Source organism: Heterocephalus glaber, unplaced genomic scaffold, assembly GCF_053883595.1.
Source record: "Heterocephalus glaber isolate CG9 unplaced genomic scaffold, H.glaber_assembly_v1.0 deba00001481, whole genome shotgun sequence".
NCBI lineage: Eukaryota > Metazoa > Chordata > Mammalia > Rodentia > Bathyergidae > Heterocephalus > Heterocephalus glaber.
The window spans coordinates 12,026,968-12,046,784 of record NW_028258317.1 but is presented as its reverse complement, the minus strand read 5'-3'; the positions used below and the strand labels follow the sequence as shown (position 1 = coordinate 12,046,784).

The 19,817-nt window shown below is 41.0% G+C and overlaps 1 pseudogene; it reads left to right on the top strand.

Moving 5' to 3' along the window:
* The first annotated feature begins 654 nt into the window (after positions 1-654).
* On the top strand, positions 655-1,442 carry LOC101708058 (zinc finger protein 346 pseudogene; annotated as a pseudogene).
* The last annotated feature ends 18,375 nt before the right edge of the window (positions 1,443-19,817 follow it).

Genomic DNA, 19,817 nt, shown 5'->3' with positions numbered 1-19,817 from the left:
TCTTTCCTTTTGCATTCCCATTAATTTTGTAAAATTAATTTTTTTCAACTTATTCCCATGCATGTTAATAGTGGGATCTGTCCTTCAAAACACTGTCACCTGGGTATTAGGTTCTAGTCTATCATTGGGTGATTGTGGGAGTTATCCAAAATGTTTTCATGCTTTGTGACTCATTGTCATTTTCTATAAAATACAAGTGCAGTGTCTGGAGAATGATTTCCAAAGTCCTTCTAAGTCTAACATTCAATGCTTCTGATTGAGGCATTGCAGACTTGCCTCATAATAGCCATGAAAGTTGTTTCCTAATATGAAACATCATCTCTGACATATTAAGGACCCCAAAAGGACATGGTTTACCTGCTTTGCCTTTAAACAGGTGTGGAGTTGTCATTCCCACTTTCCTACTCCTATAGATTGACGGTCTAGTCCCCTCAAAATGTATATACAAAGTGTGCATGCCATGTTGTTTCTGCTCTGTCATGCCTGTTTGTCATCTCTGCGGTGGAGTCGGCGGATTATGGACTGAAACCTCTGTGAACTTGGAGCACACAATCCAGAAGAATCAGTGTCTCTTCACCAACACCCAGTGTAAGGTTTGCTTTGCCTTGCTGATTTCTGAGTCCCAGAAGCTGGCACATTACCAGAGCAAAAAACATGCCAACAAGGCAAAGAGATAGTGATCCACGGAATGGAGACATTAAAGGTGGAAATGAAGAGACTAGACTCAGATCAGGTAACACAGTCTCTGCCATGCTGAGACTGCTCACTTCCTGATGAAGCCAGCAAGCAGAAGAGCAGCAGAAGCAAAGACCAGAACCAGTGCTGCCCCATTGGTAACATGACCTTTTCCTCCCCTACTGTGACCCAGTTGCATTACCCGGGGAAGACCCACACAAAGAACTTAAAGCTGAAGCAGCAATCCACTAAGGTGGAAGCCTTGCACCAGAATAGAGAGACAACAGACCCAGACAAGTTCTGCAGCCTCTGCCATGCAATTTTCAACAACCTCGTTATGGCTCAACAACATTATGTGGGCAAGAAACACAGGAAGCAGGAGACCAAGCTCAAATGCATGGCACACTACAGATGACTAGCACACCCTGCTGTCACTGACTTATCAGCTGGGAAGGGCTACCCCTGAAAGACGTGTAAGATAGTGCTGAACTCCACAGAACAGTACCAGGCTCACATCAGTGGCTTCAAACACAAGAACCAGTGACCAAAAACAACGGTATCACCCTTAGGCCAGATTCCAGTGCTGAATCAACTCATTCAAAAAGACTCAAGCACCTTGGAAGACTAAAGGTGTTTTTTGTCCAACAGCTTGTGTTGGGCCAGCCATGAGCCAGCTTCCTGTGACTGTAGTCAGGCCCTGGCTCCCTTTTCCTCCTTTCTTACACCAGGAGAAGATGTATTTCTGAGCCTCTGATTGGCCCAGGCAAATCTACTCCTGCTCTTCCCCTCTAGTATGGGCCCTGTAGGTTATTACAGGGAGGCAGGGGTATTGAGAGGATTGGAGTAGTAGTTTGGAAGTAGTTCCTCCTTCTCCAGCCTCTCTGGGCTATATGTTCTGTGGCAACAGTGTCTGTTTTCCTCTCAAAGTCAGTTTTGGGCAAAAATTGTGCAGCTAAAGACCAGAATTGTCCCTGGGCTCCAGGCATCTCCTGTGGAACCTGGAGCTTTCATACAGACTGCCAAGGAAAGAAATAGTAGATGGAAGTGGGTGCCACACGGGAGCTTAGAGCTTATATCACCCCCCCACACACACACAAAGTACAGGTTTTCCTGAGCCTTGGGCCAGATGGTGGCCAGCTGTGCAGTTCTGCAACTGCAATGTGTCCTCATGGAGTACTGACACCATTCTGGCAGTACTCCCATCCCTCCTGCCATCTCCACAGTTCCTGATGGTGCTAAGGATCTGTAACAGCTAAGGACAAGTTGGAGCTGGAAGAGGCCTCAGAGCCCAGAGGAATCACAGGAAGCTCCAATGGGGATCTTCCATCAGAGGTGCTCTGGCCCAAAGTCCAAAGTCCCTGCCCTACCAATTTCCTTTATGGTTCTGTGCCCTTAAAAGCAAATGCCTCATGCCAGCCAGCTGAGAGGTCCATTGCTGCCTTTCAGCCCTGTTAAACCTTTCCTTCCCCTTGTGCAGTGGACTGCCCCGCCCAGGTGGCTATGGTACTATCCTTCACTCATCATCCACAGAACAATTCCCAGGTACCAAGGAACCAGAGGGGCCCCGGGGAAAGAAACAGAAATCTGATGCAAGTTTTCTACAGTGAAGAGCTGGACAGTGGCACAGGTTTGTAATCCCAGCATTTGGGAGTCTGAGGCAGGAGGATTGGTGCAAGTTTGAGGCCAGTCTGAACTACTTAGTAAGATCCTGTCTCAAAAAACGTTTCTACAGTGAGGAAACACATGTTTCATGGGCCCCAACCCCAGATTTCTCTTAACTCCACTGTTCTGTGGCCTGGTACTTCCCTGGGACAGCAGTTTTTCCCTGTAGCCTTTGAGCATGAATTCCAAGGAGTGTCATCTGAGGCTCCTCTTCATTGGGTTAAAGAAGCCTCCAGCTGCTATTGTAGCCTCTCCTCCACTGTCTATCCCTTCACCTGTGAAATGCTTTGCATATTGTGTGTGTGTGCACACATGTGTGTACATGTGTGCTTATGCACTTATGCTCTTTGTCTCTTGATCACCAAATTATCCAAATAAAGACCATCTTTCATGAAAAAAATGTATATGCAAAACCCTAATGCTCAACATGGTGGTATTTGGGGCCTTAGGGAAGTGACAACATCATGAGGGTGGGGACGTCATGGATGGGACCAGTCCTTTAATAGAAGAGGGCCTAGATAGCCCCTTTGCCCTTTCTACTTTGCAAGGACACAGCAAGAAGACAGTTATCTATGAACCAAAAAGAGGTCCCCTACAAGTTGATGAATCTGCTGACTACTTAATCTTAAACTTCTAACTCTACAAAACTGTGAGGAACAAATTTCTGTTTATAAGCCATCAGTTTGTCATTTTTTTATAGTAGCTTGAACAGGCTGAGACAACAAGTAAGAATAGGAACAGGTATATAGTAAACATGCAGGTATGTGAGGAAATAGATATTTTTCATATCCTTCTGATCATGGTGTCGAGTAGTGTTGCTATTTATATATGCTTCCTCCATCCTCTGGTGTCTTCCTAGAGTATCACACACACAGCTGTACAATGTGATATGTTATAACAGAAAAAAAATACTAAAATCACTTGGAGGGAGGGGGGAGAAATGAAAAAATTGTCTCAGAATCTTTGAAAATGGGGATGGAGCATTGGGTTTATTTTAAAGCTAGTTTCTCACATGACTGCAGTGCAAAATCACCACTGGGCTAAATAAATGTGATTTCTATCTGGCGGAATACTGTGCTTTTTTCTTTCCTTTTTTTCCGGAAAAAGAAAGTTGCAGAAAATGTATGATGCCCTTTATGTGCAAACAAGACAATACAGTATGTTTCTATGAGCACATATACACATATGTAAACATATCAAATCTGGAGATGAATGCTAAAAGATGCGTGGTTACCTCTGGATGGTCAGGAGAGGGGAGGAGCTGGGATTAAGGATGGCAGTCAAAGAAGATTTTAGCTTTATCATCTATGATTCTAAAGTCTTAGTAGATAAAATAAAGTTAAAATTTATAGATATTAAAAATATTACATAAAAGCTGTACAGAATAGGAAAGAACCAAAACACTACTTAGAAAAACAAATGCTTAAAGTTTTGGCCTAGGTCCTTTCTATCTTTTGTCTAAATTTACATATCTTTATTTTAATCTCTCCCTTGCCCCTTTTATGTACACAAGTAGCAATTGCTGCATATTGCTTTTTTCTTTAAAGCTGGCACAGGTTTTCTATATGATGCTTCAGGAGTTTGTGCACCCTCCTCTGACTTTCTGGCCACCTTTCATTCGATCTTGTCCTCCATAAGAACCTGGCTAATGTGGGCCCGCGCTGGAGAGGGACTTCAGCATTACATAAGCAATCACTTACAGGCATTTGTATGGTTGCCCCAATTCTGCCATTATTCCTTATTGGGAGACTTAAATTTTGGGAAACAGAAATGTGAAAATTACCTTTTTTTTTAGCATATGAGTTAATTACTTGATTTTCAGACCTGTATTCAATCTTTAGAAAAGTAGGAGGTCACCTATAGTTTTTTTTTTTTAATTCCAAGAAAAAGGACCAAATTATATAGGACAAGAGCCTAGTCACATTGTTTAAAAGGGAAACACTGACTCCTCAAATCCTCCAAGTGGATGGGACTATATGTTTTCCAGTCTGCATGCCAACAATATAACCCAATTAGAGGCATTGCAAAGTCCCTGTTCCAGTGGACTTTTTCAACCTCACACATGTTTATGAACCAATTCCTTTGTGCTAGGCACTGGGAAGGGTGTGGGGTAGACACAAAACTATTGAAGACCTAGTTGCTGCTCTGTAGGCTCCTGTGATGCAGAAGGGAAGACACTGGATAAATGAAAAGTTTTGATTAAAAGAGGACTATGATGTGCGCTGTAACTCCCAGTCCTGGCCAATCTGCCAAATCTGAGTGTAATGAGAGGGACGATAGGGTGAAATTCTGCTATCCCTAAATCCATATTCATGAGGGTTATGACAGTAGTTTTCCTAACTGACTTGCATCAGTTCATTCTTGAACTTACAATGAAGTCACGACCCTACTGTGGCCAGAAAGGCATCCTGCATTCATGCATGTTGGCTGCCTAGAGAGGAAGGCTGCATTTTACCTGTGGTTCGGAGGTGATGAACATGAAATACTCAGAGTCTCTTAATACCTGGGACACAGTGTGAGCTTGAATCATTCTGGACTCCACTTCCTCATGTGTTCTCTTTTGAGAATCAAATGTGTTAATGGATGTGAAAGCAGGTTCCACATTATAAAGAGCTATGGAATCATAAGGCTGCTATATAGATTTTCATCAGAGCTGCGGGTTTATTGAATGTTTATATTTCATCCTTGGAGACCCTTGCTTTTATTTGAAATGCGGTATTCATCTCTTCCTTTTTTGTGAGACTAATCTTTTTATCCAATGTCTTGAATCTGTTTGTGAGAAAGCTGTCTAGGTGACAATGTTAATATTCAAAAGCCAATCCAAAATTGCTTTCCATCTAAGAAGTGCCACAACTCACAAATCTGTATCTTTTTAAAAATCATTTTTACCCACTGTTTTACAATTCCAGTGAAAATGTTGTTGGTTTTAGTTTTATTCCTGCTATGAATATTTCTGGCATTCTTTACTGGGCTGAATGTGGTTCTTGATTTATTCCTTTTAAATAACCTGGTAATCCCTGGAGGAATATCACCATCTATAAGTATCACTATTTACAATAAGATGGATTTTCCCACCTTGCTAATTAGAGTATTAATTTCCATTTACAAGTGGATAATTCCTAACATCAATCCTTGTCCTGTCATTGGGGTGGGTCCCATTATTCTCAGAGAAAGCCCCAGGAACATCTTTTCTATTATAATCTCCAGTTGTGTTACACATGACAGAAAAAGGGGGGTGGGGAGAACAAGAGTAAGATAATTTCTTTGGCAGTATCAGGCAGAAATTGCCTGGGTTTCTTTAACATTTCGTACGGATTCCCACAACTCTGCGTTTCATCAGTATCTTGAAATTATTTTGACTGTCCTCCTTGCCTCATCCTTCTATAACAAAACCAAATCTCAATCCCACACCAGGTATGAAAGCACCATCATCATTACTGCAATATTTATATTCCCATTCCACTTCCTCTTGCATATTTCATTCCATCACCAGGTATGAGAAGAAAATCATGCAGTGAAAACATTTCCCCACATGCTCTGCTTCTCCACTTTGAACCTGCAGCCACAGCTGTCAGCAGGGGCACCTTGAGAGCTTTCAGGAATTCAATCAGTCCCTAGATGGGAGGATAACAAGGTATTAACTTTAACACCGTTTCCCTCTGTCTTAGGTTTTCCACTTTTTCAGGAGTCTGATAATTTTCCCCCTAATGGGACACGTAAGTAGCAAGAAATATGGGAATACTTCTGGTGAGGGTGTTTAGGAGCTTCCACAAAAACCTTTCCTCTCTTCTTTTATTATTGCTTCCAAGATGGTGGAAATAAGAGGATGATCAAGACCTAGAAAGCAGCAGGGACTAGAAGCCAAAATAAAGGATCCAAACCTGAATTGTACCAGGAGGACACAGAATGCAGTGGCCATGCCAGAGGGAAGGAGCAGCCTTGGCTAAAAGCACATGGCCAGTCCCAGGGCCAGTCATGGGAACCCATTTGAGCTTCTCAGGTCACTTCATCTCTGTACCACAGGTCCGGAGCAGGGAGAAGGGACTTCCGAAGTCATCCCATCCCTTGTTTTGTTCTTGATTGGTCACGTGCAGCTTTCAAAGGATAGGAATCCTAGACTAAACAGGCCTAGGAAGTGACTTGAATAAACTGGGGAGGGGCCCCGAGAGCTTGGCTTCTTAGGACAGAACTAATGGAGGATTCAGTTTGAGTGTTTTGAGAGAAGTTGTATAAAGTGGCCAGAGAGCTTGGGGAAAAATTAATGAGAATAACGCAGAAAGCAAATCAAATGAAAAAAAGCATTTATTAATTCTAAGAAAAGATATACAAGAAAGGAAATGAAGGCATTATACACCATATAGGGCAGCTGTAAACATTATATACAAGATCAGAATGTTGTAAACACTAAATATTGATCACATCAAATATTGTGATGTGATTATTTTGAGAAGATGGGGGAAGAGGAGTGTAAATAGAGAGGCAGTAAAGAAGAGCAGTAAGCCAAGCCTTCTCTAACAGGAATTTAGTACAAAATATCTAAAAGAGAAAAATCAGGAAAATAGAGCTATATTTGTGTCTTAGCCATTTTCTTCATTGCTAGTACAAAATACCCAACACCCATAAATCAAAGGAGGAGGGATTTATTTTGGCTCACATTTTAGAAATTTCACTCCTTGCATGGTTGGCAGCAAGGTAGAAGGGCCTGGCACAGGAAAGCTGTTCATGTCAGGGTGGCCAGGAAACAGAGAGCGAGGGGAAGAGCCAGGGAGGGAGAAACACGCTTCCAGGTCACACCCAATGACCGGCCTCTTCTGACTCGGCCACACCTCCCCACACCAAGCCAGTAGTGCCCCCATAGTCTACTCGCCTTCCACAGCCCCTGTGTGCATGAGGTTTTGGGGGGTACATTCAGATATAAACCATAATGACCTGTTATTTAGAAACTTGGGGGTAAATTCTAGAAGAAATGACTAAATAATTTAAAGTAGTTGCTGCTCGGGACTAGCCTTCTAGGGTCAAGCAGAGAACTTCGATTTTCAAGATGAAGCCTACAGTGCTATTTTAAAGATAGAGGATTATAGGGGAGTCTCCAGGGCTGTCTCTAACTGTCTAGCATGCTGTTGGACTTGGGTGTGGCCAGGGTCAATGAAAATAGGACAGGAAGTGAAGCCTTGGAAGTAAGTGCTCAACCCCCTACATGCCCTTCTCCTATCTCAGCATTTGGATGTGGATGTGGAGTTAGATTTCTTTCTTCACTGAGCACAGGCACCACAGAGCAGAGCCCCCAGTCACTCCACACTACACACAATATGAGGAAAATTAAGCTTTGGTAGTTTAAAGCAATTGCAGGTGGGGGTTACTTATGAGTACTTACAACTTAGCCTTTCAGACTGGTCTACTCACTTCAACAGAAATAGAATGAACTTTTTCAAAAAAGATGGAAATAGATTGTTTCATCCGAGTCATTGGAAGTGGAGCACAAGAATGGCAATAAACAACTGGGAAAAAGAATTGTAAATATTTCGTCCTATCATATCTGTATAGACATAGTATCCATACTTGTCAAGAAAAGTTTAAAATATTTAAATATATGCAGTATTTTAATAACATAATACAATACATGTAAATTATATATATGTAAAATATATACTGTATGTTAACAACACATATATAAACAGTAATAGGCAGAATAATGTGCCTGAAAGATCTCCACATCTCTCCCCCACTTCTCCTCCCTTTCTTTCTTCTTTCCTTTCTTCCTTTTCTTTAAACAATTAAATCTCTGATCCAATTAGAATTTATCCCAGTGTATGATGTGAAGAATGGATCAAATTTTATCTTTTTCCATCTGGCTATCCAGTTATCCCAAATCATTTTTCCCTATGGATTTGTTGAAATTGGGTCTATTTCTGGAGTTTCTATTCTTTTCTATTGCTCTAGCTAAATTCCAGTCCTGCACATTTAATTACAGAACCTTCAAAAGATGTCCTAATGCCTGCTAGTGCGAGTCCTACCTACTTCCCACTGTGCTTTTTTTCCTCCATTCGAGCCATTATCACAGAATACTATAGACTAAGTAGTTATGAACAACAGAAATATCTTTTTCACCATTCTGGAGGCTGGGAACTCTAAGATCAAGGCACTAAGATTCCATGTCTGCTGGGGGCTGCTTTCCCATTCATGGATAGCTATTGTTTTGCTGTGTCCTCACAGTGTGGAAGGGGAGAGATCTGGTCTCTTCAGCTGCTTGTAATGGTGTTGAGCCCATTCATGAATCATCTCCTGAAGGCCCTACCCACTAATACCATCATATTGAGAATTAAGTTTCAACACACAGATTTTTGAGCGATCAAATTTCCAGGCCATAGGAGGGGTTAACCTGAAGAATCAAATTTCTAAAGGTCCAGTGCTGAGAGGGTCTGATTCATCTCTTTACTACTAAAGATGAATTTGACAAGAGAACAGAAAGTCTGTTGGACCTAATTCACTATGTATGCGTGTCCATATTAAATATACGCTCTCCGTTAGGACTGTTGACGAGGGCTCTTATTCGTAGAGAGCTGGGGATGGGCACTGGCAGTCTAAGTCCCTGTGATTCTCCTACCCCCACTGGCTCCATTATGGGCCATTGTGTATGCCACATTTTTGCTTTTAGGCAGGTTCTTACATTCAGTCATGCAATGATCAGGCCTTGCCTACAAGGACCCTTAAATCAGTGATTTTCAATTCTTTTACCCTGGTTCATTAAATAGAGCAAAAGTCTCAGGCAATCACCTTCCCTACTTCTTTCCATTTTCCTGTAGATTAAGAACATAGTGATAAAAATCACAGAGAAACAAAATAATATTCAAATAATATCAGTTAAGCAAACACCCCTGAAAGAACCTGTAAGGATAAGATTTGTATATAATTTTACAAAGTGTTTTAATTAAGTCAAGAATAGCAGCAATTTAAAATCATATCCAACTCATGACAGCAATGGTGATGCCTTGATAAGAAAGCATCCTGCCTGAGCGTCTCAGGAGTTCCAACTCTCTGTTGTGTGTACATGGCTGGAAATTCGCCATTTGGCCTGCACTTCTTATTAGCAGCCAGACTTCTTATTAGGATACTAAGTTAGAGATCATAATAAACTCTCACAATATGTTTCTTTATTTATGGGTATTAAATCTTAATATCTTCTAATAACCCAGATACTCATTCTCTATAAATTTAAAAAGTAACAGCCCTTAAGTACTTACTGTGTTCCAGGACCCTTCTAAGAGTTTTTATGCATCAAAAAGTGAGCATTCATAGTGTTTTCCACCATTTATTGATAAGAAAAAAGTAATCATATCATTTGGTTCTGTTTGTAGCCTGTGAGAAGGTCCCTTAAACACTGCCTTAAGTTAATTTTGTGTTACTTTTGCCCTAATCCACATGCACTAACTTTGAAGTTTAAATCCCAGAAGTCAATCTTATTTCCTTTGGTTTCAAGTTTGGAGAATCCTTCTTTGTCATCTCCAGGTCCAGAGGACAATACAGTGGACCCTCAAGTTACAACTGGTCTGACGTATGACCAACTTGGGTTATGACTAGAATTTTAGTTTTAACTTATGACCAAAGTCCTGAGTTACGACCCAAATGCCAGACGCTTGTGCTTCCAGATGGTCTCAGGTACAGATTTAACCTTTACAGAGTTCTGGAAGGAACATTACAACATCCTTTCCTGTGTGAGGTTAACTGAGGAATCCTGGGCCAATGTCTCTCTAAGGACACTGAGATTGGCCTGCATACAGGAAAGAGACTTTGAAGGCTGTGTAGAGGAGCCTGAGCCTTCAACTGGCCAACTTGAGTTACAACCAGTCCTTAGGAACAAATTGAGTTTGTAAGTCAAGGGTCTACTGCACATAAAAAGATATTTGCAAACTATAAAGCATCACAACATATGTAAGTGTTTTAGAATGAAGTGTGGCATGAATGCTCTCATCTGTACTTACAAGTAAGTAGTGGGGAAACCAATCCCCAAAAGGAGACAGGACATTTTCAAGGCCACTCAGTGGACAGGCAGAAGATTCAGGACAATACACTCTAGTCTTTCAGCACCTTGTAGAGCTCCAACATACTCAAACCATTTTAAATCCTTCTTGACCCATTTTTCCATATAGTATCAGAAAATCAAATGTCCCTTCCTTATTTTACCTTAACAAATTACTCCAAACTTAGAAGTTTAGGAGCAACAAACACTTATCTCACTGTTTCTGAGGGTCATGAATCTAGCAGTAGCTAAGCTGGGTGCTTCAGGCTCTGGGTCTCTCATGGGACTGTGGATAATATGTACTCTAGGACATCAGTGGTCTAAGACTCCCCTGGCCCAAAGAACCTACTTCTAAGTTCACTCATGTGGTTGGTGGCTGGAGGCCTCAGTTTCTCACTACATGAGTCTGTCAGCAGAGCTGTTCATGGCATGGTAAGTGAGACAGACAGGGAAAGAAGGAGGGAAAGTGTTGCTAAGACTTGAATACCAAACTGAAAAACCTGGATTTTGTTCTATAAAATTGGTAAGTGATGAGAATCTTTCCCCAAACCCTTTTTGGGATTTAGTATTGATGTCTGGTTATCGTTTAATTATTTGTACTGAGCTCTTTCCCTGTTATCTAAAACACTGCAATAAATAACAGAAAAAGGTCAGGAAAACAAAATAGAAGGAAGCATTCCATGAGCATCCCATGGTGGCACATGAACACCACCAAAAGGGAATGAGGGAATAACAAAACAAGTGTCTCATTATATTAACATTTTGGGAGAGAGAAAAAAAGGCTTGTTTCTGAACTTTTCCTTTTACAAAATTGAGAATCATAGGTCACATGATTTTAGACTTAGAAAGAAGCTTTGAACTTCTCTAAATCAATGTAAACTGATGATACTACATCTATATTTCTAGCTTCCACAACTCCTCTGAGCAATTAGACTTATTTATCCAGCTGTCTGCTGGACATGACACTTGATTGAAGCATGGATACTTCCATTTCAACATGTCAGAAACTGGATTCATCATTTTCCTACCCTCTTCTTATTTGGATGTTTTATTTAATGAAATCACAATCATTATTTAATTAAATTTACTCAGTATCTAACCTGGAGCCAGCAGGCCATCCTTCGCTGAATCTGGGAAGCATATTCCAGTGTGGATGTGGTGGATATCACCTACCAGTTCTACAGCTAAAACACTTCTAGCTTGCTCCTCCTCTCCCATTCTCCTGAATCCACTGCTTCTCCCCCACACTGGCCTCCTCATCTCTTCCCTTTTCCTTCTTCGATCTTTGAAGAATGTGCTGCCTTGTGTAGAATATTCTCCTCTCTTTCCTGCCTAAAAAACATGTACTGCTTTCTCAGGACTCAGTTTAAATATTACTTCTTCTGGATGATATTCATCTATTCTTAATCTGGGCTCCCTGGACAGTTTGCCAACTTCTAACATGGATGCTATGTATATGTCCCCCACTTCCACAAATAAAGAGCTCTTTTATTTTATAGTTAGGGAAACTCTGGTCCCCAAAGATTAAGTGACAGACCCAAATTCAAGTTCACTCAGTTTGCCAATAGCAAAGCTAGGAGTAGAGTACATCCTAAAAGCAGGGCCTATGCACAAACACTGCCTGTGATAAAATGTCCCCTGACTTTCAGATTATAGCTATCTACTGGCCTCGATCCATGGCTACATTTGACGTTAAAGCAACAGACCCAAAGATGTGTCCTGCCTTGGAGATAGCAAGGCTTGCAGACTAATTCCCCAGCCACTGGGCCTGGGAGCATTTGCACCAGGGAGGTGGGTGGAGGTGTTCAGGTCTTGCTCAGAGGACAATCCAAGAAGAGGAAGTGCCACTCTGATTTGTGAGTCACCCATTTCAGCTCCACAGAGGCCTTGTCATGCAGGAGCCTGTCACTTTTCATCTCCATCTCTCCTACCCCCGAGGCCAAAAGTCAAGTTCAGTTTCTGCTCACTTGCTTGATTTTTTGTGGCTCTTCTAAATCCAGAAGCTTTAGCAAGCAGCTTCCTTTGAAAATTCAAGGTGGAAATCTCTAAACAGAGGCTGTGCTGTTTCCAACAAGTGTATAATTGATGGGAAATCTCTCACTGGAGTCTATCCTATCCCAAGACTTGCTAAAAGGCACTTGCAGAGATGGAAAATGCTCTTAAAGACCTTCCACAATAGACAAAGTCAGCCTAAAATCCTCACCTTTATTATCCCAGGTGACCATAGTCTTCCATCACCTCACTGGCAGTCTGAGAATGTGAGGGGATATATATATATATATATGAAAAAAATCATATGTAAGAAAGGAAATTCATATATAGGAACTTGAAGGAAATTCATATATAGGAATGTGAAGAAAATTCACACACACACACACACATATATATGAAGGAGATCACTCTCTTACAACATAAGAGATGGGATCTTCTTAGGAGCATTCAGAAAAGTAGAGACTTGGGACAAAATTGTGAAGACTGGGTGGAAGCTGGGGGCTGGGCTTGGCTGCACCTTTGGGCTTTGGTCCAGTCCTTATAAATGTTCTGCCTTCCCTGAGATTTTCTACCTTCTATTTCTGTGGCCACCACAACATCATTCCTCATAAGCCTCTGGGGAGCCCAAACCCTTTGACTGTTTCTCCTGAACATAATTGAAATGGGATAACACTTTCCATAGGAGCTTCATTGATACACTGAAGAAAGCAAACAGGATATATCAGTGGCACTGAAAACAATCCAGTTCATGGAGGACCACTACATCTTGATCTTAAGAATCCAAGAAGCAATCAAAAGCAACCTTCACCAAGGTATCCTCCCAATTCCTTACCCAGTTTTATCTTTACTCTTGCTTTTTCCCTTCCAAGGTCACTGCCTTTTCCTCAACCTTCAGGCTTCAGGGTGCCATTTTGTTTTCTGGCACCTGGAAAATGACATAGAGAATTCTCTTTCCAAATCAGACCAGGGAATTCCAGTTATGAGATCACTGAATGCTAAATCGAGAAAGCAGAGGGGAAGCTGGGTAGCAATATAGAAATGAAAGAACTATTTAGAAACTGAAATAGTTAGAATCTGGAGAACTATTAGACATAGGATGGAAGGGTTGAATCTTCTTTTTTTTATATCATAAGTTATCTGTTAAACTCAAGTTGAAATTCTCTATCCTGTTTGGATTTTGGAATTGATACTGCTTAAAAACAAATTAACATCAGAAAGAAGGGAAGTACAGAGAATCAGGAATAGGAGAGGAGTTTCATTATTAATGAAGATATTTGCAACAGAATGTCACTTAATCTGATGCATTAAGGGAAAAGGTACATACAACAAAATGCTTACATCTTAAATGTGCAGTTTGTGAGTTTTAACAAATGTCTACACTTGTGTAAGAGTCACTCCAAGCAAGATGTAGATCTTTCCCATCACTTCAGAAATTTCCCTTGTACCATTTCCAGTCAATAGCCTTACTCCACTCTCAGAAAACTATTGATCTGCTTCTTGTCACTATAGATTAATTTTGCATATCTAGAATTTCATTTAAATGAAACCATACACCATATAATCTTTTGTGTCTGCCCTTCTTTTACTCAGCATTGTTTTTGAGGTTTATCCATGTATCAGTAGTTTATTGGTTTTTTTTATTGCTGAGTAATATTCCATTGTTTGGATATATTACAATATGTTTACCCAGCCACCTGATGGATGTCTAGATAACTTCTAATTTTTAGCTATTACAAATAAAGATATTCTGAACATCTGTGTACAAATCCTTGGGTGGAAGTATATCTCCATTTTCTTGGGAAAATATCTAATTGTGGAATCTGTAGGTCATAGGTTAAGTGTATATTTAACTTTATAAGAAACTGACAGCTCATTTTTTAACCTATAGAACACTTCCTGTCATTAATCCACACTTCCAGGATGAAGAAAAAAACAAATTTAGCCCAATGTGACTTAAATTAGTGGGAATTAAATTAGTGGGGTCTGAATTAGATAGATTAAACTATTGTTAAATGGTAATCCAAAAATGGTTTGGATTTTTAATTCATACTAAAAGAGAATGATTTATGTATACATCATGGAGATATTTTGTGGACTTCACATATTTTTCCCAGAAAAGAACAGCACTATATTATTTTATCAATAGGACTCAATTTTATAATAAAATGTATAAAGTGCTCCACAAATATACGTGAAATATTCTTGTTTTACTCTAATGGAGGCCATCGGAGGACTTGTTGCATTGTTTTGTTTATGTAATCATGTGGACCCAGCATATGCCATAGTGATATGTTTCTGAACTGATTTAGCTAGAAAGCTGAGGCGTGTGTGTATTGCTAGGTAAACCAGCAACTTGGAGAATTATTGTTCCACCATTCTTAAGAGTTCCCCTGTGGTTGGGAGCCTTCACATTGCCCCAAGGGGCCTCACATCTCCAGGAACAGCCTAATCATTGGCTCAGACACTTCTTTAGAAGTTGATTGACACCAGCTGCCCATCTAGATTATCACCAGAGAGCCCCAATTAAAACTCTGCCCATCGATCCTACCACCAGGACTTGTGACTTTAATACAAATCCACAAGTGGAAAAAAATTACCCCATGAGGGAAAAAAGTGGCATTTTTATAGTGTGCATTATTTATAATTCATAGGTACATTTTTAACCCATCCTCCTAAATGCTGCATTGTTACTCTAATAAGGTTGGTATTCAGCATCTTTTTTTTTTTTTAATTCTTCACTTTGGAAAGGGACATTTGTTTGGAAGAAAATACAAATGAAAGAGTATTTTTAGCACTGACAAAAATAGGAACTATTTTAAAGCAGTTTGTACTATTGTCATTGCCGGGACCTTCACCTAAAGAGGAAGCACCCAATGTTTCTACTAATCCTCCAGATGAGGCCAAGTTTAAAACACACACCCTCTATGGGGATTGTGTGAAGATGTTAAAACTTGGCCAGAAAGGTGACAAGGTATCGTGATAATTGAAACAACCCTGGAAGTCAGCTGGTCTGTCCAACTGCTATGAACTAATAGTGGGTAATCAAACACAGCAGGGCTGCACAGATACTGGCAAACGCCAAACAGCTTCCTGTATGCATGGAATTCAGCCTTAATTAGGCCCAGAGGAGGAATAGACATGTTTAAAGTAATCCAAGGAATCATTATTGTTGCTTATACACAAACACAAAAATTGTTGTTCTTAAAACAAGCAGTTCCTACTTGCAAAGGGAAGGCATACAAGATGGTCAACTGACCTTTATAGAAAGGAAAACTGTCAGGAGGAGGAATTCTCTCCATCATTTATCTTTTTCATTTTATCCTCGGCTTCTTTCTCAGCAACTCTGTTTCACTCAGTAGATAATAAGTGTGTGGTGTACATGAACTCAAGGGTGGCCACCAATAAGAAATATAAACGGACAGCGAAACTGTTTGTATATTTTATGGATGAAGACTACAAGTGGTACCTGCAATGGGCAGATAGACCTGACTGTTAAGGTGGGGTTTTTCAGGGTCTCTACGGATCTTTATTTGCAACTCTAGCAGGATTCGCATCAGAGGGGTTTAACGTTGCCCCAGGAATGCAGCTGTGACTGAGTGAAGAACAAAAGGCACTTAGTGCCCCACTTTCCAGTCTAAATTTCCCCAAGTATCCTTGGGTGACAGTGAAAACAATGCGTGCTTATTGAAAATGCTAATTCCAGAACCCATCCCATCCATCACTCAATCCCCCTAACTCTGCTGGAGAAAAGAGTTGGAGGCTGAGCCCAGCAGAGCCTCTGAGATGGTGCTGCATTTGTAGGAAGGGGTGTCCCCTTCTGCAGGTAAGGCTTGGGTGGTTCTTCTGCTCTCAGGCTCTCTGGAGCTCTGTGCTGCCCCTAAGCATTACAGTTAAAGGAGGTGCCTGATGGATGAGCCAGCTTTCATTTCTTTATCACTACTCAGGCAGGGCTATTTGAACTAGAAAAAAGAGGCAGTGTTCCAAGTCTCCTCACGTGGACAGGTGTAACTGGGGGCTGCGGCCCTGACTGCCTCCAAATAGAAAACCGAGAGGTATCTGCATCACAGGAACATGGCAGGGGGTCCCGCAGCTAGATCTGAGTTGGAATTTCCTGCAGAATCTTTCAAGGGACCTTTAATGACTAACAGAGTATTTGGGGCACAAGTCCCTGATCAACTGACATGAAACAACCACCACTGTCCTTATCAAAGCTATAAAATTGAGACTGGCAGATAGCCAGGCAAGAGGCCAGCACCTTACACAGTTAAACAATTACTTGTGCCTTTCCTTCTCTCATCCCTGCTGCATCCCAAAGCCTCGGCACCAGGAGGACGAATGGGAAGGTGGCATCTGACACCACACTCAGCCTCCTCAACCCTTCCTAAGCATTCAAGGCCTAAGTGTTTGCTGATGTGAGGGCTCATCCCTTCTCTGTCCCTGATGAAAGTCTAGGAAGTACCTTAACGTTTCTGAGAACTCTGATAACAAAATGTCCAATGCTTACAATCACCAAGGCATACATTTTTCAGCAAAGAATATGACCAGTTGACATATAATTGTGAAAACTTTACTGCATACATAATTAAGGCTCTCTGCTCCCTGCAGCTTTGGCCTGCCTCAGGCTTTGATGGGTCAGAATCACCTATTGCCCCCACCCCTTTGCTCTTGTATTAGCAACCGTCTAACTAGATTGTCTCTCATTTCCGTAGGGGAAATGAGAAGTGGAGATGGGGGAAAGTGGAGAGAGGAGTACAGAGGAAAGGGACAGGAAAAGTGACACAGCACAGGTGTAATCAGGCCACTGTTCCCTGGGCAGAACAGAATCCCAGTGCTGATTCGGACCTTGGGGCATGCTTTCCAAAGTGACTTACAGACCCCCCCTCTGTCACCTCTGAATATGGCCCCTTGATGTGAGTGACGTCTTCCCTTGGTCCCGTAGAATCTGGAGGTCTTTCCCATTGTCCTTACAAATAATCCTCTTTGGCAGATCCAAGATGATCCTGGAAGACTCCCTCCCATGTGGCCATACCTGGCTTCTGAGATACCCTCATCCCATCCCCCTGCACTCCACTTTTTGTAGAAGGGCAGTTAGTATCCAACAGTTTCTATTTGTTGTCACAGACCCTCCTGGAAAGATTTTGCCTATACATTGTTTTTCAGGCCGTGGTGTGGCATTGAATTCAGTGCCCCAGAACTTCAGGGGTCCTAGTTCCAATTGTCTCTTTAGGCCTTCCCTCAGTGGGTGGGAGTGGGGGGGCAGATACCAACCTCGACTCTTGCGGAGTGTGAGGGACAAATGCCCTAGCACATCACCAACTCTGCCCAAAGAAGTTTCTTCTTTGCCTCTTCAACTCTATCCCTCTTTGGCCTCCAGCATGGGTGATGGGCTAAAAATTAGCAAAATGACTTTTTACCACCTCTTTGTAAACTTCCACAGTCTATTCAAAACTTTGCTTTGGGACATGGAAATATTTGAGATGATGGCTTCGTTTTTAGCCAGCCATTGTGGCCTCAAACAAAATGGATGCAGGAGAATCATGCTTTAACATCCCGTTGTGTTTTTCTGGGGTAGGAACACTTTCCTCACCTCACCTTACTTTAGTAAGTCTACTACACTAGGCAATAAGTAAAAGGAAAAGTTGAAGGTGAGATGTCTAAGAATAGCACACCAATAGGGGAAGAAATTAGAGATGGAACATAAACCATCTAGAATTCACAGACATCTTAGGGTGTTATGGTTTATAGCTGGATGAACTCTCCGCAAAAAAACAAAAACAAAACAAAAACCCACCTCATATGTTCATAGGTAGGGATTTTTGGAGGTAACTGGATTATTGGAGCATGATACTTATCACTGGATTAGTCCACTGATGAATTTATAGCTAAATGTGGTGTTGGGAGTTGAAAGCTGGTGGGAGGAGGTGGATCACTGGGGGCGTGGCCTTGAAGAGTATATTTCCCTCCCTCTGCTCTCTGTCTGCTTCCTGCCACCATGTTATGCACGAGCCGTTACTCCTCTGCCTTGCCTTTCTCCCATTCCACCCTGCCTTGGAGCCACCTGACTATGGACTGAAACCTCTGCAAACCGTGAGCCAAAATAAATCTTTCTGCCTTCAAGTTTGGGGTGTCTGGTATTGTGTCTCATCAACCGGAGAAGTAACTAAGACATAGGATAAGAGAAAACATTGAACTTCTCCCTAGAAAGTGGGGAAACTCTCAAGCCAACATTATTTTAATCTTAATGAACTGCCATCTGGGGGAATATTACTGTTTATTTGTTAATACACTGGTGGAAATGTGCCAGATAATTTTTGTTGTAGGCACCAGTGAAGCTTTGGGAAAGCCTATTATAAGAAGGTAACATACTCATATACTCTGCAACTCAGAACGTTCTAAATATTCCTGGGTGACTTGATTTGTTCATTACAATTTTCCCAGGGTTCTGTTTCCCATTTCATTACTACCTCCTGCCCCAATTTATTTACTTTAAGTCACTGGAATTCCCACCACAATTCTGTCAATTATTTTAAGGTCAAAATCATTGTAAATATATTGTAAATGTATTTTAATCTCTTCATTGCAAGATAATTCAATATAAACATGACCTTTTGGAGGAATAAAACAAATAACTTGAAGTTATTGGGGAAATTATTTGAAAATTGGAAATAGGCAAACAAGATTATTTGGCATTCTTTCAGTACCAAATGGAGTTTAAATGTCTATAACTGGGTTTTTTTACAACTCCATAGGGCAGAAACTTATAGGTTTCTGTCTGGTAGAAAAATAACCTCAACAGGTTATGGTCTATGACCTGTTAGACACTAACAAGTTTTAAATCTAAACACTTCAAACTTATTCTAACACTACCTATACTTAGTTGCTCAAGAGCTCTTTGGAATGATTTTAACATCTTAGTGGTTCCCTATTAATAAATAAGTCATATAAAATCTTTATGTCTGTTCACTTCATATTTGAGAGAGTCATAATTTTACATTTTTTAAAATGAAAAGAGAATTTTTTGGGGGGGTACCAGGGATTGAACTCGGGACATTGTGCTTGCGAGGCAGGCAGCGGAACCATTGAGCTAAATCCCCGGCCCTGAAAATTATTTTTTAATAAGATGAAGGTCAAACACTCTTATTTCAGTAGTAGTAAGAAATTCTATTATTACTACTGCTTAATTCCTTTCTACAATGAGAATCTCCTGGAGGATGGAGACCGTGTCTGTGATGTGTACCACTGTACCCCTTTGGTCTGATATAGTCCTTAGTACATGACACTAAGCACACACACCCCAAATAATCCAGCAAACAACACTCAGAAGTTGGTAGTCCTTTTAAAATATGCTTGAGTTTCATTTCTTTCCATCTCCACTGCCAGAACCCTATTACAAACCATTATCCTCTCTTTTCTGAATTGCTTCAAAGATCTCCCAGCTGATCTCCCGCACCTGTTCTTGAGCTTCTCTCAT